This window comes from Trachypithecus francoisi, unplaced genomic scaffold (assembly GCF_009764315.1).
Source record: "Trachypithecus francoisi isolate TF-2019V2 unplaced genomic scaffold, Tfra_2.0 Lachesis_group2, whole genome shotgun sequence".
NCBI lineage: Eukaryota > Metazoa > Chordata > Mammalia > Primates > Cercopithecidae > Trachypithecus > Trachypithecus francoisi.
Genome location: NW_022681465.1, coordinates 42,615,173 through 42,638,188, shown reverse-complemented (window position 1 = coordinate 42,638,188; position 23,016 = coordinate 42,615,173). Strand labels below are relative to the sequence as shown.

Sequence of the window (23,016 nt, the reverse complement as noted above, 5' to 3'; positions counted from 1 at the left end):
TGCCCCAATTAAAAGACACAAACTGGCAAATTAGATAGTCAGGACCCATTAGTGTGCTATATTCAGGAGACCCATTTCACGTGAAAAGACACATACAGGCTTAAAATAAAGGGATGTAGGAATATTTACCAAGCAAATGGAAAGCAAGAAAAAGCAGGGGTTGCAAACCTAGTCTCTAATAAAACAGACTTTAAACCAACAAAGATCAAAAAAGACAAAGAAGGGCATTACATAATGGTAAAGGGATCACTGCAACAAGAAGAGCTAACTATCCTAAATATATATGCCCAATACAGGAGCACCCAGATTCATAAACAAAGTTCTTACAGACCTACAAAGAGACATAGACTCCCACACAATAATAACGGGGGACTTTAACAATCCACTATCGATATCAGACAGATCAACAAGACAGAAAATTAACAAGGATGTTGAGGACTTGAACTCAGCTCTGGACCAAGTGGACCTAATAGACATCTACAGAACTCTCCACCCCAAATCAACAGAATATACATTCTTCTCAGCACTACATCACACTTATTCTAAAATTGGGACTGCATAATTAGAAGTACAACACTCCTCAACAAATGCAAAAGAACAGAAATCATAACAAACAGTCTCTCAGACTACAGTGCAATCAAATTAGAACTCAGGATTAAGAAACTCACTCAAAACTGCACAACTACATGGAAACTGAACAACCTGCTCCTGAATGACTACTAGGTAACAAAATTAAGGTAGAAATAAATAATTTGTTAGAATCCAATGAGAACAAAGAGATAACAGACCAAAGTCTCTGGGACACAGCTAAAGCAGTATTTAGAGGGAAATTTATAGCACTAAATGGCCACAGGAGAAAGCAACAAAGATCTAAAATCAACACCTTAACATCACAATTAGAAGAACTAGAGAAGCAAGAGCAAACACATTCAAAAGCTACCAGAAGACAAGAAAACTAAGATCAGAGCAGAACTGAAGGAGATAGAGACACACACACACACACACACACACACACACAAAGCCCTTCAAAAAAATCAATGAATCCACAAGCTGGTTTTCTGCAATGATTATCAACAAAATAGATAGACTGCTAGCCAGACTAACAAAGGAGAAAAGAGAGAAGAATCAAATAGACACAATAAAAAATGAAAAGGCAATATCACCACTGATCCCACAGAAATACAAACTACCATCAAAGAATGCTATAAACACCTCTATGCAAATAAACTAGAAAATCTAGAAGAAATGGATAAATTCTGGGACACACACACCCTCCCAAGATGAAGAAGTGGAATCCCCGAACAGAACAATAACAAGTTCTGAAACTGAGGCAGTAATTAACAGCCTACCAACAAAAGCCCAGGACCAAACAGATTCACAGATGAATTCTACCAGAGGTACAAAGAGGAGCTGGTACCATTCCTTCTGAGACTATTCCAAACAATAGAAAAAGAGGGACTCCTCTCTAACTCATTTTATGAGACCAGAATCATCCTGATACTAAAACCTGGCAGAGATATAACACAAAAAAGAAAATTTCAGGCCAATATCCCTGATGAACATAGATGCGAAAATCCTCAATAAAATACTGGCAAACCGAATCCAGCAGCACATCAAAAAGCTCATCCACCACAATCAAGTCGGCTTCATCCCTGGGATGCAAGGCTGGTTCAACATATGCAAATCAATAAATGTAATATGTCACACAAACAGATCCAATGACAAAAAAAAAACACATGAATACCTCAATAGATGCCGAAAAGGCCTTCGATAAAATTTACCACCCCTTCACGCTAAAAACTCTCAATAAACTAGGTATTGATGGAACATATCTCAAAACAATAAGAGCTGTTTATGACAAACCCACAGCCAATATCATACTGAATCGGCAAAAGCTGGAAGTATTCCCTTGGAAAATTGGCACAAGACAAGAATGCCCTCTCTCACCAGTTCTATTCAACATAGTATTGGAAGTTGTGGTCAGGGCAATCAGGCAAGAGAAAGAAATAAAGAGTATTCAAATAGAAAGAGAGGAAGTCAAATTGTCTCTGTTTGCAGATGACATGATTGTATATTTAGAAAACCCCATCGTCTCAGCCCAAAATCTCCTTAAGCTGATAAGCAACTTCAGCAAAGTCTCAGGATACAAAATTAATGTGCAAAAATCACAAGCATTCCTATACGCCAATAACAGACAAACAGCCAAATCACGAGTGAACTCCCATTCACGATTGCTACTAAGAGAATAAAATACCTAGGAATACAACTGACAAGAGATGTGAAGAACCTCTTCAAGGAGAACTACAAACCACTGCTCAAGGAAATAAGAGAGGACAGAAACAAATGGAAAAACATTCCATGCTCAGGGATAGGAAGAATCAATGTTGTGAAAATGGCCATAATGCCCAAAGTAATTTATACATTCAATGCTATCTCCATCAAGCTACCACTGACTTTCTTCACAGAATTAGAAAAAGCTACTTTAAACTTCATATGGAACCAAAAAAGAGCCTGTATAGCCAAGACAATTCTAAGCACAAAGAAAAAAGCTGGAGGCATCATGCTACCTAACTTCAAACTATACTACAGTAACCAAAAGAGCATGGTACTGGTATCAAAACATATGTAGACCAATGGAACAAAACACAGGCCTCAGATATAATGCCGCACATCTACAACCATCTGATCTCTGACAAACCTGACAAAAACAAGCAATGGGGAAAGGATTCCCTATTGAATAAATGGTGTTGGGAAAACTGGCTAGCCAAATGCAGAAAACTGAAACTGGACCCCTTCCTTACACCTTATACAAAAATTAACTCAACATGGATTAAAGACTTAAACCTAAGTCCTAAAACCATAAAAAACCTAGAATAAAACCTAGGCAATACCATTCAGGACATAGGCATGGGCAAAGACTTCATGACTAAAACCAAAAGCAATGGCAACAAAAGCCAAATTTGACAAATGGAATCTAATTAAACTAAAGAGCTTCTGCACAACAAAAGAAACTATCATCAGAGTTAACAGGCAACCTACAGAATGGGAGAAAATTTTTGCAATCTATCCATCTGACAAAGGGCTAATATCCAGAATCTACAAGGAACTTAAACAAATTTACAAGAAAAAAACAAACAACCCCATCAAAAAGTGGGCAAAGGATATGAACAGACACTTCTCAAAAGAAGACATTTATGCAGCCAACCAACCTATGAAAAAAAGCTCATCATCACTGGTCATTAGAGAAGTACAAATCAGTGCTCCGGCAGCACGTATACTAAAAAAAGAAAAATGCAAATCAAAACCACAATGGGATACCATCTCATGCCAGTTAGGATGGCAGTCATTAAAAAGTCAGGAGACAATAGATGCTGGAGAGGATGTGAAAAAATAGGAATGCTATTACACTGTTGGTAGAATATAAATTAGTTCAACCATTGTGGAAGAGAGTGTGGTGATTCCTCAAGGATCTAGAACTAGAAATACAATTTGACCCAGCAATCCACTACTGGGTGTACACCTAAAAGATTATAAATCATTCTACTATAAAGACACATGCACACATATGTTTACTGCAGCAGTATTCACAATAGCAAAGACTTGGAACCAACCCAAATGCCCATCAATGATAGACTGGATAAAGAAAATGTGGCACATATACACCATGGAATACTATGCAGCCACAAAAAACGATGTGTTCATTCCCTTTGCAGGGACATGGGTGAAGCTGGAAACCATCATTCTCAGCAAACTAACACAGGAACAGAAAACCAAATGCTGCATGTTCTCACTCATAAGTGGGAGTTGAACAATGAGAACACATGGACACATGGAGGGGAACATCACACACCAGGGTCTGTTGGGGGTTGGGGGCAAGGGGAGGGATAGCATTAGGAGAAATACCTAACGTAGATGACAGGTTGATGGCTGCAGCAAACCACCATGGCACATGTATACCTATGTAACAAGCCTGCACATTCTGCACATATATCCCGGAACTTAAAGTATAATTTTAAAAAATAGAATGTTAAGTAGTGAAGAAGAAAATTACATATTTGCATATAGAATGCATAGACTTCTTAAACTTCTTATGCTGACAAGTCTTGATTAGTGACACTAAAGATTATTTCTCACATAATGCAAATGACAGTTAGTAAAGCTGCTGTTATTACTCTTGGAGAAGAAAAGAAGGAAATAAATTTCCTGAAACAACCCTGTTTTAAAGGTATGGGGTGCACCAAAATTACTGGCAATTGTGCTGAGACTGAAAGGAGTCAAATGTCAATTCATATATGCCAGAAGACGGATAAAGAAGTCAAGTTTCAAACATAGTAGGACCCACCACTGTCTGAGTAACACCTGGATTACAGACATAGTGAAAATTTTGGTAATCATCTTAATTGAAGCAGAAATTTGACCAAAAAATTAAAAATCTTCTCTTTTTCTCCCCCCATTAATACATTATTCACTAGAAAGTACCTGCAACTCTCTTCATCTCTTTTCCTGGGGAGTCAAGGCCAAGGTGACCATAGGTGAATTATTTAATCATATGGTGCCTCATTTTTAATAAAAGAAATTAATTCATATCAAGGAAATGTTGTGGATACAGGTTTCCTTGTTCTCAATTCAAACACATTACGATATTATAGCAAAACTCTAACCTCATTTTTACACATGTAGGTCAGTTAATATAAAATATAAATAATAAGATGGGCGGATCACGAGGTCAGGAGATCAAGACCATCCTGGCTAACACGGTGAAACCCCGTCTCTACTAAAAATACAAAAACTAGCCGGGCGAGGTGGCGGACACCTGTTGTCCCAGCTACTCGGGAGGCTGAGGCAGGAGAATGGTATAAACCCGGGAGGCGGAGCTTGCAGTGAGCTGAGATCTGACCACTGCACTCCAGTCCAGGCGACAGAGCGAGACTCCGCCTCAAAAAAAAAAAAAATATATATATATATAAAATAAATTGCTAGGTTGCAGAAAAAAGGAAACGTTATTTTCTGTAACTACTTTGTACAAGAGTCACAACTTTTTCCACTTAGCAAAAACAGGAGATAACCTGTGTGATAAGCCTCAGAGTTTACAAAGGTTTTTCACATTAATTGACTCATTGTACCCTTACATCACCTCTGTATCCCATTTTACAAATTAAAACTATGGCTCAAACATGTTGAATGGTTTGTCCAAAAATAAATCACAGAAGTCATAAATGACAGACTCAAGCTCAGATTTTAATATCATTATTTCAAATTTAGATTAAGGGCCTGCCTCCCACCTACAATTTGAAGCCTTTTTTCTGTTTTGGGGGTTTTGTTTTGTTTTGTTTTGTTTTGTTTTTTGAGACGAAGTCTCGCTCTGTTGCCCAGGCTGGAGTGCACTGGTGCGATCTTAGCTCACCACAGCCTCCACCTCCTGGGTTCAATCAATTCTCCTGCCTCAGCCTCCCCAGTAGCTGGGACTACAGGTACGTGCCACCACACCTGGCTAATTTTTTGTATTTTTGGTAGAGACACGGTTTCACCATTTTAGCCAGGATAGTCTCTCGATCTCCTGACCTCGTGATCCACCCGCCTCAGCCTCCCAAAGTGCTAGGATTGCAGGCGATTTGAAGGCTTTTATATATTCATACTAGTCATGGCTCTTAAGTGGAGATTTCTGTACCAGTAATATGAATCTCCGGTTCCACCAAGGAATACCTGGTTCCTCGCCTTTAGGCCCTAGAGATTTCTCACTTGCCAGTTTCATCAGTCTAGTCTTTGCCTCTCGTTGGAGGCAGCAGCAGAAGGATCAATGGTAACAACGTTACTAGTAGTTGAGTGGCAAAGAGAAACAGATAAACAAGGGAATACAATTCTAACTGCCCCCTCTTAAAATGGATTTGTGGCATATTTCATACATCAAGGTCTTGATTTGCTTTTTAATATTTCATTCACTGAGAAAAAATGATGAAAATGCCTAATTTGATAGCAAGGCAGAGAGTTCTTCAGTCCTAGAAACAACATTTGCTCAAACGCATGATAGTTTGGAGCTGGAAGAAACCTTAAATACTGGGTTATATCCTTCATTTACTATATAAGAAAACAGGTTTAGAAAGGCTCAGTGATTTGTCTAAGGTTACTTTTAAGTTTAATTTTTTTTTTTTTTTAAAAAGGAGTAAATATTTTTCAAATTTGTCTTTGACAACTTTTACATGGTGAAAATAAATGAAGATCTGCCCAAACTTTTTAGATATATTATTTTAAGAGCTGCCATTTTTCAATTTTTCAACATCCTGGCTGGAAGTTAATAAATAAGGGAAAAGGAACTTGTCATTCTGTTTAATAAAAAACAAATATACAAGAGAAGCCTGCTTACCAATATACATAATATCCCATACTGCAGCAGTACTCATGATATCAAGAAATTCAAGGAAAGGAAAATAATGGCAAATGATTGCCCAAACTTCCAGGAAGTTTTTTTCTCTCAGAGTTTACCGAAGAAAATAGATAAAGACAAGACCGCCTATGAAGTAAGATATTCCCAGAAAATTCTGTTTGAAAGAAAAAAAAGTTTGACTATTCTAAAAGGAAGGAAGAAATCGGACTTTATGAAACACATTGGAAAGTCCCATCCTTCCCACCTATGCCTATCCTCATTAGTACAGATAAAATAACGAAAGCCAAGGTCTCACTGGTTATGATCCCAACTGCATGGTTTGGTTTTCACTAGGAATGTTTTTCTTTTCCCAATGAACTGGGTGATTTCTTTGTAAATGATTGATACCATCCCAAAGAAGTGTATTTACAGTTAAAGTGGCTAATGACTCATACTTTGTTTTTGAGAATGGTTCCCTTATCATCTTTTCATTGTCTCTCAACTTTCCATCATCTACTTTAAGAATTTCCAGTGCCTCACATCTTTATTAACAAAGTATTACAATTCAGGAGTGAAAAGACGCCAAAACTGACCAAGATCGAAGTAACTCCATAGTAGCATACAAACAGGAAAGAGAAAACAAACTAGTAAGGCAGACTAATATAATAACCAAGGAACTGAAGAAAGTTCTTCAAGCCAAGTTCTAATGTCAGAGAAGGTAAATCTAACATTCACTTTATTTATTTCTACTCCTGTAATGAATTCCTACTCTAATCAAGAATAACAGCAGCAATAAATCTAAAGTAAGGCAAGAAATTTTGAAGAAGCCTAACTCTACCTTTTTTCTTCATAACTGTGTGTATTCTTCAACACACATAGTTAAATATCATAACATATACTTATAGATAAGCTCATTAATTAAACTATCTTATTAGGTTGTTTAAAGACTACCTCTGGTGGCTTAGGTGGAACAGAGATACATCGCCTCCTCAAAAAGCCTACAATTGTCCCAAGTTTTTCTGCCAATATTTTTAATCTTCTTCGTTATTTTAATATACTTACTGCTTTTCTAAAACATACTTTGCAACCAATTTTGCAAGAATTTATTACTGTAAATTCAAATTTTGGACTACTGTCCCTCAGAAAAAAAGTTGTTCTAAATTTATTAAAACATATATTATTTCATTGCATCTTTTGTACACTTAGTTTTTATAAAATTCCTTGCATTTTTGTAACTTTCAGATATCAAGACAGAGAGAGAGAAAGAGAGGGAGGGGATTGTGCAATAGAATCCTGCCTCAGCCAACTCTCAGTAGTCTGTTGGCAGAAGGCCTGTGTGTGAACTATTTCCAAGACCTCAATCTGAAAGGCAGCCAAAGCCTTCACAAAAGAACAGGCCCAAAATTGCTTATTACCTTTGACCTGTGACCTATTGCCCTGTTACCTCATATACTTTTCGAATTTGAAGTCTTATGAGAGAATTCTTTGCCATCCTGTTTACAAACTGCTTACTTATTCCACCGGAACAGTTTGGCAGGACATATCCAGGTCACCTGACCTCGGGTTGCCACAGAAACCATAAGCCTCAGACTCGTGGTTAAGTGAAAACTGAAACATTTTGGCTGAAATCAGTATTGGATTATGCAGCAATCATCAATTATTTAATTACTTTTATGTGTACACGTCACCAAATTATTAATACACAAAATGTGAAAGCAATCATACTAGAACCACAAATGGTAAGGTATAACTCATGGCTTCCACAGAAAAGAGAAAAAGCATAAATTTTTAACCTGAATATTACAAGTTAATCTCAACCATTACACTGTCCTAGATCTTGCTAAATTTATCAGTACACAACAAAAATCACACAATCTTTTAGTTATGCATGTGTTTTCAAAACTCTAGTCTTTGTCTTAGTCAGACTTTACCTTACATTAGGCTTTTACCTGAAGAAATTACTTGATTAAATCCGTTATCTCCAGCTTGTTTGAACTAATCCCTCAAGGCTGACGCTTTGATCATTTTGGTGATTCCTTTAAAATAAATTAATTAATTCTCACAAATTATTAATGAGTACAAATGTAGCCAGATTTCTTTTTTAAACTGTGAAAATTGATTTTAAGAATGAAAAAATTAGTGAGTGATCACATTTCAAAGGGTCATTTATTATTCAATGGATTTATTTTCACGAGTTATTTTCTGAATTTCCTAGCTGTACTCAAAACATAATCAAACTTACAAAAATGCTGTATGCACACAATTTATCAGGAATAACTACTCTCTGAAATAAGTACAGCATGAATGAGTTTTCTTAAGTCAAGAAAACTATATCATTGTATTTACATATATTCACCACTAAGGAAAATTAAATTAATTGCCTTGATACTTCACAGCAGGGAAGCTAGTAGATAAATGGTAAATAATGGATTTTAATTGAGGAAAAGAGTTCTCTTTTTTAATCTAAGAATGATGATGACAGGTAACATTTATTGGATGTACCCAGCACTACTGTAAGCACTTTACATCGATTAGCTGATTTAATCTTCAAACCACTCTGTGAGATAGATATTACTATCATTTTCATTTTACAGAAGAGGAGGGTAAGACTTAAAGAGGTTAGGATATACTTTTAGTAAGAGGAAGGCTTAAAATTTGGCCTTAAGCAATGTCGTTTAACTTTACTGCCTCTCAAAACATAGCCTTTAGGCCAGGCGCAGTGGCTCATGCCTGTAGTCCCAGCACTTTGCGAGGTCAAGGTAGGCAGATCACGTGAGGCCAGGAGTTCAAGACCAGCCTGGTCAACACAGTGAAACTGTCTGAAATCCCAGCTACTTGGGAGGCTGAGGCACGAGAATCCCTTGAACCCAGGAGGCAGAGCTGCAATGAGCCGACATTGCGCCACTGAACTCCAGCCTGGGGAACAGAGCGAGTGTCGCAGCAACAACAACAAAATCACATCGCCTTTAGAAAACAAAGTATACAAGTATTCAAGTAAAATAACATGTTATTACTTAGAATTATAATATCATATACTGCTTTATAAAGCACCCTCACAAAAATTATCTCATTTGAGTCTCACAATTACCCTGTGAAGTAATACTATCATTCCTATTTTACAGATGAAGAAAGTAAAGCTAAGAAAGATTTGACTTATCCAAGGTTACTTGGCTAGTAAATAATAAAGTGAAGATGCCAATCCAGGTGTTCTAAGACCATACCTTGTATTTTTCTTACTATAATAAGTATTTTTATTTCACACTCAAATCTTTTCTAAGACGAAATATTATTCACTCAACAACAATTAAAATGAAGAATTCCTAATAAGAATTAGATAAGAAGCCAGGCGCAGTGGCTCAAGCCTGTAATCCCAGCACCTTGGGAGGCCGAGGCGGGCAGATCACAAGGTCAGGAGATTGAGACCATCCTGGCTAACACGGTGAAACCCTGTCTCTACTAAAAATAGAAAAATTAGCCAGGCTTGGTGGCGGGCGCCTGTAGTCCCAGGTACTCGGGAGGCTGAGGCAGGAGAATGGCATGAACCTGGCAGGCGGAGCTTGCAGTGAGCCGAGATCACGCCACTGCACTCCAGCCTGGGCGACAGAGCCAGACTCCGTCTCAAAAAAAAAAAAAAAAAAGAATTAGGTAAGAAATAACAAAATAAAGGCATCCTTAATTTAACATTAAACAAGTTATCATGAAACAATTTAATGAAAATAAATCCCATTTTCCATACTTAAAATCATATGATTCCTAGTAGTAAGATTTTCATTTTCCTTACTTGGTATCCATAAATACATTCTTAATTCAAATAATGAGAAAAATGATGTAGGAAGGCCTATACCCAAAGGATTATCCTATGACCCTGCCAGGCAGAGAAGTAGATCATCCAGGAAACAAGTAAATTACGATCCAGCTGGTGTAAAAGCGATACCAAAAATCTGATTTAAGAACCTCTATTGGTCCACCTCCTGTGAACATTTTTAAAGAGGTTCACCACCATCTACGTTATTAGCAATATTAGGCTAGGCATATCACATGGAAGATCATTACCAAAGTGGGATGCTCCTAACTCTTGGTTCTCCATTGTCACTGCTTGTCCAAAAGCCAAAAACTATGTTTCAGAAAACACAGACTTTAAAACAGGCATCTATAGGAATTGGATGGTATGTAATTTTAGGAAGCAATATCTTTTCCAAAATATGATAAATATGATATCTGCAAAGCAGAAAGTATGTTAAGGAAAGTTAACTCATGTGTTACTAGAGCAAGAGATTTAACAGAATGAGAGGTTCAGACAACAAAAATGGAAGGAATAAAGTTCGTACCTTTGCTCATCTGTGACAAAGCTCTCTCTTTGGTCATGTCTGTGGCATAACTATAGCCACTATAAAATAATAAGTTAAAAAATGCATTAGAGAAGGTAAAAAGAAAAAAATAAAAAACAATGTGAAAATAAATATTTGAGGAAAAAACTTAAGTCTTTTAAAATAATAAATACAAAAAATTTAAAAATTAAAATAGAAACAGAAGTCCTTAGAGAGAGATTTCCTTCTACAATAAAGGCAAAAGTTTTAAACAATCAGCATATACATGACAACATGAAACTTTAAAACAGTGTTAACATGTTGATATATACAACAGAATAAGTCTGTAAGAAGCAAGAAATAAAAAGATACTGAAAAACACAATAAAAACAGAAAACTATAGCCCAATATCCCTCATAAGCATAGATGCAAAAATTCTCAAAAAGATACAAGCAAACTAAATTCAACAGCACATTAAAAAGATCATTCATTATGATCAGGTGGGATTCATCTTAAAGATACAAAACAATAAATGTGATATACCACATTAACAGACAGACAAAAACTATATAATCTTTTCAATAGATGCAGAAAGGCATTTGACAAAATTCAACTTCTCTCCATGATTAAAAACTCTCAACAAATTAAATATACAAGACACTTAAACATAATAAAGGTCACATATGACAAACCTATGGCTAACATCATGCAAAATATCAGGAAGAAGACAAGGATGCCTACTTTCACCACTTCTATTCAACATAATACTGGAAGTTCCAGGTAGAGCAATTAGACAAGAGAAAGAAATAAAAGGCATGCAAACCAGAAAGGAGGAAGTAAAACTATCTTTTTGCATATGACATGATCTTATATATAGAAAACCCTAAAGACTCCACCAAAAAAAACTGTTAGAATAAATGAATTCAGTAAAGTTGCAGGATACAAAATCCATATACAAAAATCAGCCTAATTTCTATATGCTAATAGTGAACTATGTGGAAAAAAAAATAGAAAACAATTCCATTTCAAATAGCTACCAAAAAGTAAGATACCTAAGAATAACTTTAACCAAGGAGGTGAAAGATCTCTACACTGAAAACTATAAAGCACTGATGAAAGAAATTGAAGAGGGCACAAATAAATGGAAAGATATCCCATGTTCATAGACTGGAAGAATATTGTTAAAATTGTCATACTACCCAAAGTGATCTGCAGGTTTAATGCAATATCTATCAAAATACCAATGACATTCTTCATGGAAATAGAAAAAAATCCTAAAATTAATATAGAATCCCAAAAACGCCAAATAGCAAAAGCAATCCTAAGCTTAAAGAACAAAGCTGGAAGCATCACACTACCTGACTTCAAAATATACTACAAAGCTATAATAACCAAAACAGCATGGTACTGGCATAAAAACAGACAAATAAACCAATGGAACAGAATAGAGTCGAGAAATAAATTTATGTACCTACAGTCAACTGATTTTCAACAAAGGTGCAAAGAACAAACATTACAAAAAAGACAATGTCTTCAATAAGTGACGATGAGAAAACTGAATATCCATATGTAAAAGAATGAGAATAGATCCCTACCTCTCATTGATATGGTTTGGCTCTGTGTCCTCACCCAAATCTCATCTTGTAGCTCCCATAAGTCCCATGTGTTGTGGGAGGGACCCGGTGGGAGATGATTGAATCATGGGAGTGGGTCTTTCCTGTGCTGTTTTCATGATAGTGAATGGGTCTCATGAGATCTGATGGTTTTTAAAATGGGAGTTTCTCTGCACAAGCTCTCTTTTTGCCTGCTGCCATCCAGGTAAGATGTGTCTTGCTCCTCCTTGCCTTCTGCTATGATTGTGAGGCCTCCCCAGCCATGTGGAACTCTAAGTCCAATAAACCTCTTTATTTTGTAAATTGCCCAGTCTCAGGTATTTCTTTATCAACAGCATGAAAATGGACTAATACACTCATCATGTACAAATACACTCGCCATGTACAAAAATCAGCTCAAAATGGATTAGACTTAACTATAAAATCCAAATCATGAAATTATTAGAAAAAAAATATAGAGGAGATGTGTATGGCATTGGGCTAGACAGGAATTTTTTAAATAAGACCTTAAACGTATAGACAACAAAAACAAAAATACACAAATGAGATTACATCAAACTAAGATGCTTTTACACAGCAAAGGAAACAATTGACAGAGTGAAGAAACAAATATTCTCCTATTCTCCTACAGAAGAGGAGGAAATATTTGCATATTGTACATCTGACAAGGGGTTAATATCCAGAATATATAAGGAACTTAACAACAACAACAAAACTCAATTTTAAAATGGGCAAAAGACCTTAATAGAAATTTCTCAACAGACAACATACAAATGGTCAATAGGTATATGAAAACATGCTCAACATCACTCATCAGCAGGGAAATGCAAATCAAAACCACTATGAGATACCACCTCACTCCAGTTAGAGTGACTATTTTCAAAAAGACAAAAGAAAACAAGTATTGGCAAGGATGTGGAAAAAAAGAAACACACTGTTGATAGGATTGTAAATTAGTAGTCATTATAAAAAAACAGTATGGTGGTTCTTTAAAAATCTTAAAATAGAACTACCATATGATCCAGCAATCCCACTAATGGATATACAGCAGGTACTCTAATAACATTGTTTCATTCAATGTCCTTTCATTAAAAGGCACATAAGAAAAAAAATGGACTCTCAGCTACGCCACTGTCTGTCTGGAATTTGCACATTTTCCTCATGTCTGCGTGGGTTTTCTCTGGGTATTCCAGTTTCCCCACACATCTCAAAAATGTCCATGGCAGGTAAATTGGCATATCTACATGGTCCAGCCTGAGTGAGTGTGGGTGTCAGTGAGCCTTGCAATGGGATGGTGTACTGTCCAAGGCTAGTTCCTTCCTTGTGCCCTGAGCTGCAGGGATGGACTCCAGCCACATACAACCCTGAACTGGCATAATGGGTTGGAAAATGAATGAATGAATGAATGAATACAAATTATTTTAAATAAAAAGTCACGGCTGGGCACAATGGCTCACACCTATAATCCCAGCACTTTAGGAGGCTGAGGCAGGCAGATCTCTTGAGTTCAGGAGTTCAAGACCTGCCTAGACAATATGGTAAAACTCCATCTCTACTAAAAATACAAAAAATTAGCCATGCATGGTGGCATGGGCCTATAGTCCCCCGCTACTCGGGAGGCTCAGATGGGAGGATCACCTGAACCCAGGAAGCTGAGGCTGCAGTGAGTCATAACTGCGCCACTGCACTCCAGCCTGGGTGATGGGAGTGTGACCCTGTTTCAAAATTGAAAAATTAAATAAATAAATATTCACAAAATATACAATAATCACACAAATGTACAACAAACAAATGCTGCATGAAAGTGTTGAGCATGCCCACCATATTTGTAACTGTTTTTGAACTAAGCAGTTGTAGAAAATGCTTCTTATAAATTTTCTTCACAAACATTTATTCCTTGATGTAATGCACTGCCACTACAACCACTGTCACTCACTGATTCACAAAAAAAAGTAAGTAATTGTCTTGTTTTTATTAATCTTTCTTAAATATACATATAATTCACATTTATTTCAATGTTTAGTATTAGAAGTGTTGTGGGTCTTTAGAAGTTTAGTGATGTTTTTATAATCAGAAATATACCATAGGAACTGTCCCTTGTTTATATCAATTAGCCATTGTAAAAATTGGTTTCATTATACATCACTTCACTTAAAGTCAGTTTTCAAGAACTTATAGACAATGTTAAGGGAGGATTACTGTATATCCAAAGGAAAGGAAATCAGTATATCAAAAAGACATCTGGGCCAGGTGTAGTGGTTCATGCCTGTAATCCCAACACTTTGGGAGGCCAAGGCAGGCGGATCACTTGAGGTCAGGAATTCGAGACCAACCAGGCCAATGTGGCAAAACCCCATCTCTACAAAAAATACAAAAATGAGGCAGAAGTGGTGGTGTGAGCCTGTAATCCCAGCTACTCAGGAGGCTGAGGTAAGAGAATCACTTGAACCTGAGAGGTGGAGGTTGCAGTGAGCTGAGATTGCGCCACTGCACTCCAGCCTGGGTGAAAGAGCAAGACTCCATCTCAAAAACAAAACAAAAAAACAGATACCTTTGCTCCCATGTTTATTTCAGCACTACTTACAATAGCCAAGATAGAGAATCAACCTAAGTATTCAACAACAGATGAATGGATAAAGATAACATGGCATATATACATAATGGAATACCATTCATCTATTGAAAAAAAAATGAAATCCTGTCATTTGTGACAACATGGATGAACCTGGAGGAAAACATGTTAAGTGAAATAAGCCAGATACAGAAAGCAAATACCACACGATCTCACTCATATGTAGGATCTTCAAAAAAATTATAGAGGCAGAGAGAACAGTGGTTACCAGCAACTGGAGAGGGATCTGGGGAAGGAGTGAATGGAGGATGGGAAGAGGTTGGTCAATGGGTTCAAAGTTACAATTAGACAAGAGGAGTAAGTTCTTGTGTTCTATTACACAGTAAGGGGACTATGGTTAACATTAAAGTATTCTCTATTACAAACAGCCAGAAGAGAGCTTTTGACAGTTCTCAGCACAAAGAAATGATTATGAGATGATGGATACACTAAGTAACCTGATTGGATCATTATACAAGTATATCATATATACATATATACATATACTTGTATAATGTACATATTATAAATACATATGTCAATTAAATTTTAACTAAATAAGAGACAGAAAGGAATAAAAAATAAAGCAGTGTCAGTGTCTTATGATACTAAGACAATCTATGTGAATTAGCCCAAGATAAGCCCACTACACACAATCAAAAAGGCAAATCACTTGGCTCCTAGAATATGCCTCATGACCATAAGTACAACTCAGGAATATTGATTAACTTAATACATTTCTATGTGATCAGTTTACTCTGAATGTCTTAAAATCATCACCAGCATCATTTCAAAAATTTTATACTACAGTTGTCATTGGTTTTATAAATATGCAAAAATGATGTTTGGGTATCTGGGGATAAATGTGTCATGAAAAAGAAAATGGAGAATCATTAATGTTGAATATTCTCTTTGAATGGAAGGAATATGTCTGATGAGTATCTGTCACCTGTTTAAAAAGAAAAAAGTAAGATCTTTCAGAGTAGTCCTGAGATCTAGTCTCCATAAAGATGTTTCTGGTTTCTATTTCCTTTTCTTTCTTTGTATTTCAAGGGCTGTAGCTCGCTCTGCTTGCAAAGTCCATCATTCTTTGCAGCTCTAGTATTTTACCAAATAGGCTCAAGGGGCTGTTCTCATGGAATCTTATCTGCTTGCCAGCATCCATTTACTTTTCTGACATTCCAACACTAACAATTGCTTTGAAGCCTTCAGTGTTTCCTCTATAATGCAAATAGATAGAGGTAGTTTTAACATGATTTTTGACACTTAACTCAAAAGTGACCTGTTATGGTTTTAGTGGAGTTGGGCTAAAAATCTAACACAGGAACATATTCTAGAAATGTGCATGCCAAGATAAAGAAGAATTTTTCCTTTCAAAAACAGTTTAAACACACACAAAAACACACACACAAGTGTACACTTTGCCACTGGAAAATACAATAAAATTTTGGTACAACTGAAATTGACAGACTCTGAGGGATAAAAAGCATGGGAACACCAATACAAAAAAATAGTCACTCTGTTCTACTGTGCAAGTATATGCGTGCTTATGACGACACACATATTACTGGTTTAATAGAAGAAAATGACTTTTTTCTTTAGCAGTTTAAAAATTAATGCTTCAAAACACTTTCCGACATTAGCCTCACTTTTTCTTTTCTCCTGCCTCAGGTTTCCCCAACCACCTCTAAGTGTCACCAATGTACCCACCTTCCACCTGCAGATTCTGTCCTACCATTGTATCTGAGTTAATTTTGACTGAGGTAAGAAATACCTAAACTGCTTTAAAGCACACTTCATGTACATCTTACCATTTGGTCATTCACCACATTGAGGTAGGAGAGATAAATTGGAAGGAGGCAAGAATGGTAAATACAGTCAATTGGTTTCCATGGTGTCTACCAAGTCTCACTCCTCCCCTGTGATAAGCAGGCCCACCATAAAGTTTCTGAGGCTTCCTTTGCCTCTCCTGTATTCCAGTCAGTAAATGAGTTCACATTACATTTTTTCCTCCTAGGAACAGTATGTTAAGCCATGGTCTTTCAGTCTTCCTTAATGGAAATCATTATCCTAATCCTGATAGCTATGGCCTTAAACCTAGTGGCTTTGCCTCCTCCCTAAATGTATCAGTGGACTTCTTCCTATATGACTGTTCTCTTAAATTGGAATTACCAACTCAGTTTCTTACTGCTTGGTTGATATACCTATGGGGCCTTTGCAACTTTACCCTGGATCCCCTGAACAGTTTTTACTCAAAGTATAACTGGATATAATAAAAAATTTGAACATCAGCACCACTGTCCCTCAAACCTTCCATTACCCCTTTATTAGAACAGCAACCTTTCCACGTGTCCTGTTTGAGAAATGAAACCTAGTGTCAGTCCTGGCCTTTCCATCCTGTATGAGCTACCCAACCAGAATGACTCAATAACGAGCAGGGCAAGAATCAAATAAGGAAGCAAGACACTCACATTGGTGCGAATTTAAGGGGGTGTCAAAAAAAAAAAAAACTCGGCAAACACATTAAACAATATTTTAATGCAATGTTTTAAACAATCAAAATTAATGTAAAAATCTACGATGAACAAAATATCAAAATTTTAAATAGTTTTACTTATTTTTCTTTTTGCCTCAGGTTCCAATATGGCAAAGTACTTTTAGTGATTCTGTCTTTATTTAAAGTTTTGACATTTTATTCATTGTGTATTTTGTGTGAGGCAAATGCCTTGCTCATCTCACCTTAGTCCTGACCCTGCCAACAAGTACCAGGGTAAAACATAGTACATGAAAAATGTGACCTTGATAGTAATACTCATGAAGAACAAAAACTGGCTTAGAAAATTTTCTCTAGTTGGAATGTAAAATTTGAAATAAATTACTTAGTATGAAATAAAATCTGTGAAAGTATGACAATTTATTAAGACCTAAAAATTTCAAAATTATAAACTATCTTCTTGAACTTCTATTTTCAGTAATGGAAGGTTAGGTTATTTGAACCTTGGCATTATTGATATTTGGGGCTATGTAATTTGTTTGTCGTTGGGGGTGGCCCGTGCATTATAGTACAATCAACAGCATTGCTGGTCTCTTCCCAACAGGTGACAGTAGTTCCCCCAACCCCAGTTCTAACAACTAAAATATCTCCAAACAGTATCAAATGTTCCCTAGGGGAAAAAAATCACCCCCAGTTGAAAACCACTAGTTGAGGCCATCCCTCCTGCTGAAAACTGAAAATGCAGAATTTTTTTAAATGCAATCTCTCAAAGCACTAAGCTGACAATGGGGAACTGTCATGCCAAATTCTGGGTGAAGTTAAAAAAAATCCAGCGTTTACCTTTCTGGTAAGAAGAATATCGAACACCTAAGCCAATTTGCCTTGAGGACATTTGCCAGTTGGTAAATTTAAGCTTCAATTCTGAAATATCAAAGGCAAGGCATTTAGAAATCAAGGCTCAAGATCCCACATAAGGTGGCACATAGAATAGAAAACTCTCTCTGCATTAAGTTAGACCTCAAAGGGCTATACCTAGAATGAAACCTGCCGTCCTCATTTCCCACCCACACCAAGGACTTCAATGAAGGTTGTCTGGACACTAAGAGGAGCAGAGGAGGAAAGAAAAGAGAAATGGCAAAGGAGGGAAAAGTCTGTCTAAAAATCTTTGGCCACAGCCTGGCCCTCATTAGGATTTACTGACCAGGTTATGATCCCAAGATCCTTGGCAAAAGCAAATGCAAATTATTCCTAAAAGGTATGTTCATTCTAAGCCTCCAGGACTGTCCAAATAATTTTGCAAGGGCAGTAACAAAGATAACCACGCATACAAGGAAGCAAAGCAACATGGGCAAAAATATACATAATTACAGGACAACTGAAACAGACCTATTAAGACTTCAGATATTAGAATTATCAGATACAAATTATAAAACTACACTTGCTGTATTTAAAAAATTAAATGGCATAATTGAAAACATCTGCAGGGATAGGAAACTACAAAAAAATGGAAAAGTAATTTGAAAAAGAGTCAAATGAAATTTCTAGAAATGAAAACACAATGATTGAAATTTAAAACTCAATGTATTGCATTTGCAGCAGATCAGATCCAGAAAATGATAGAACTAGTGAACTGAAAGGCAGATCAGAAAAAAAAAAAAAATGACTCAGAGAGTAGCCTAGGAACCAGCATGCATAAAATGGTGAGAAAATCTAATATATGTTTACTCTTGAGTTCCAGAAGGAGAGAAGAAGGAATATTTGCAGAAGCAAACTCATATTTTATCAATGGTAACTTACAAACTTTTTAAACATCTCTGAAATCAAGACACATCTCAAAACTGAAAGTTTTTTATTATTACTGTTGACCAGACAGCAATCATAATGTATTGTGCTATTCATGTTATCCTCACTTCAGCTGACTTATGTGCATTATTGGTAGTAAATAAGTTGAGTTTAATTGTTGTTTAAAATGTCTTCAAATACTATGATTCGGCATTGAGAAGTTATTGTGAGGTGTATTGCACTTCCAAAAAGTTTGTTAAAAGTGTATATACAAAGGCCCACAGTCTGACATTAGTGAAGAAAATATTTGTAATTGAAGTAATGGCTACAGTTCAATGGTCATTAGATTCCTGCAAAGCAAGAAAAGAGAAATGGGAAAGGAGGGACTAAGTACTTAACAGGACCTAAGAAATAAAAATACTTGAGACTCTAGCTCAAAAAATAAAATATTTTTATACAAAGTTAATTTAAAACTAAAGATAAGTGGGAACTCAGTAATTAAATGAACAAATATAGGACATGATTATATGAGGAACCATAGATCAGGAAATTAATAAAAGTGAAAACTAATTTTCACTATGAGCTCACAGGTAGCCAAGACAAAAAGGCAAATGGTACATTACGGTCATTTGTCAAAAGTTGCATATTCATTAGAAGACAGAAACTTTCATTAGCCCTAAATTATTATAAAAACTAGCATGGATTCTAATATGCTGTAGAATATATAATTATATGGGTTGGCACATTATATAATTTAATCTTGGAGAAGAAACAGACATCTCGAAATAGTTGACTTTACATTGCCTGCTATTATTTTCGAGTCCCCAGGCAGCATACTCTGAAGAATTTCCAAATAATCCTAATAAATTATATGAAATCCTAATCTTAAAGTCTCAATCTTAAATATAAAATTAGAATAACTGTTAACAATTTGTAATAGCCATGCAAAAAAATGAGTTACTCAGCGGGGCACAGTGGCTCACGCCTGTAATCCCAGCACTTTGGGAGGCCGAGGTGGGCGGATCATGAAGTCAAGAGATCGAGACCGTCCTGGCCAACATGGTGCAACCCCCATCTCTACTAAAAATACAAAAATTAGCTGGGCGTGGTGGCGCACCTGTAATCCCAGCTACTCGGGAGGCTGAGGTAGGAGAATCACTTGAACTCAGGAGGTGGATGTTGCTGTGAGCTGAGATCGCACCGCTGCACTCCAGCCTGGCGACACAGCAAGATTCCGTCTAAAAAACAAAAAAAGTTATTCTGTAGGTATATCTAATCTAATAACATCAATGATATCAGAAATTATAAGAATGACTACAAAGAGTTTACACCTACTGGGGGGCTTTTGATAAGAAAAAGTATGCAGAGATGGATTGGATATTAAAGACTTAGTATGAGCAGTGTGAGGACAGTTTAGCAGGGCCAGGGGTAGGGAGGAACACTTAAGTCCCTATAGAGTTAAGATGGGTTACACAGTTTGATAACAAACATCCCATAATCTCCATGGCTTAGTACAACAAAAACGTATTTCTCACTTATGCTACATGCACAAAATTCATCAATGAGGGTTTCTACTTCATATTCACTTAAGAACCAAGGCTGACAGAGGTTCTGCTATTTTGTGGATACACCATAAAGTACTGGTAACCTACCCCCAGTTCCCCACAACCCCATCACCAGCTACAAAGTGGCTAGAAAATTAGAGGAGTACTTGTTATTTGACAAGCATTAAGTATCTCTGTAACTATTCCCAGCTATTAGTGTTTCTATATTACAAAAGGACTTAATGTTTTGGAACAGCCACAAAATAGAAACATCCACTATCTCTAAGGCCAAATTCATTTCACTCTATGCTAAACTTCTATTAAGGAATAAAAGGCAGTAGGTGGGCATTAATCCACACTTTTGCCTCTTATGCAGATTGCTCTTTTTCTCTTCCTTCTCTCACACTTTTACTACTGTACACTTCTTTAAACGTTAGTCATTTTTTGGCCCAAGCCTGAATATACTATAATACTTTCCTAGCACCTACTTAACCTACTCTTCTTTTGTTGTTAATTTCATTAATTTTACCTTAACCTCAGTTTTTAAACATTTCATTCTACCCACATAATTCACATAATAATTTTCATTCTACTAGGGAGACAAAGTCAGTCAAATAAACTCACTTGTAGTTACCAAAAGGGATCATAGGAAATTTCATCCACAGAAGTCTAGGAATCTCTTTACACAGACAAGAGGCTGTCCCAAGGGATCCAGGAGCCTTGCTAAGAAGTTTTATATAGAGACAATCTGAGTGGGATAGGAAAAAATCATGGTCTTCAGATTCAGACAGATTGAGTTTGAATTCCTGCTCTTTCACTTAGTGGTTGTATAACTGTGGGCAAGTTAATTAACCTCTCGAAATTTTCCAAAACTGTTCTCAAAAATCTCTAGATACCAATATCAAAGAAATATAAATTATTTAAAGAGGAGGTTGACTATTTTATACATTGCAATTATCATAAGATTTATGTAATAAAAATTTACATGAAGCAAGTCAGAGGGAAACGGTTTTTTCATTGGGTTAACAACCACATTTTGCCTCTTTCCTAGGCCTCAACTCTAATCAGCAAACTACAAAATAATAGGGTCCATAAGTAGTTTTGCATGTCATTCTTTTTCAGTACTGGCATATACAGAGCATTCAATAAATATTTGTTAATGAACAAACGGATGCCAGCTATTATCTCTGGAATTGATCGCTTTCATTTCAAGGAAGTTGCCTAATATGTTCTTTGATGATAGTTTCATAGTTTGACATTAGGCATTTCTGTGATTTGTGACATAAATAATGGGGGATGGGAGAGAATGACCAACTGTGATGGTTAGTTTTACGGCTCAATTTGGCTATGTTACAGTACCCACTTATTTAATCAAACACTAACCTAGATGTACTGTGAAGTGTTCTGTAGATGTTGTTAACGTCTACAATCAGCTAACTTTAAGTAAAAGAGATTAACTTTTAATAATGTGAGTGGATCTTACCCCATGAGTTGAAGGCCTTAAGAGCAAAAACTGAGGGTCCTGGATGAGAAGAAATTCTGCCTTAAGACTGCAGCATCACCTGCTGTGTGAGTTTCCAGCCTGCCAGCCTGCCCTACAGATTTCAGACTTGCCAGTCCCCACAACTGTGTGAGCCAATTTCTTAAAATAAATCATATATGTGTGTGTGTGAGTATGTGTATGTATATGCATATGCATATGTATATGCATATATATGTATTTTATTGGTTCTGTTTCTCTGGAGAATACTGACTGATACACCAACAAAAGTGTATATTATTTGAGGCTTTAAAGTACTAGGTAGACATCAAAAGTAGAATGTACTAAATGCTATTACATGTTGCTGTAGACCATTAGTTTTAACTAAAACAATGCCTTCTTTATGTTCTTCTTTGATATCAATCCAAAATTACTGATTCCAGCCAGCATCTATCACCGTTAACATCCATGTCCCTTGAATCTCTTTGCAAAATAATGTACACATTTCTCAGAATCAAAACTAAATATCATTGAATCCAATTAAAAGGGGATCTAAAAGAATTATTTTACATATTATCTATAATATCAACAGCAAGGAGGCCTAGAATCATACAAAATACACTTATGCCATTTTACCGTTTATGTAATAAAAAGATATCATAATTCTGTACTCCATACCTGTTAATCTGTAGTTCCAACTTTTAGCATATGCCTAAATAAGAGAAATAAAGAACTAACCAAATCCAGGCCAAGGAAGGATTTAACCAGAAATATTCAAAAGGGTCATAAATATTAATATACAGACACTATTTAAAATCTGCTTA

The 23,016-nt window shown here is 36.2% G+C and overlaps 1 long non-coding RNA gene across 5 annotated transcripts in view; it reads right to left on the bottom strand.

The window, feature by feature from the left end:
- The window catches only part of LOC117064918, a 180,608-nt gene that overhangs the window by 122,833 nt on the left and 34,759 nt on the right, over window positions 1–23,016 (bottom strand). The window contains exons 6-7 of one of the 5 annotated variants that reach the window (XR_004429737.1): window positions 22,871–22,904; window positions 21,395–21,460 (exon numbers count right to left, since the gene is read on the bottom strand). The exons of the other annotated variants lie outside the window; for them this stretch is intronic. This is a non-coding gene — a long non-coding RNA (uncharacterized LOC117064918). Of the gene's footprint in view, window positions 1–21,394; window positions 21,461–22,870; window positions 22,905–23,016 lie in introns of those variants that run through there. 5 annotated transcript variants of the gene reach the window in all.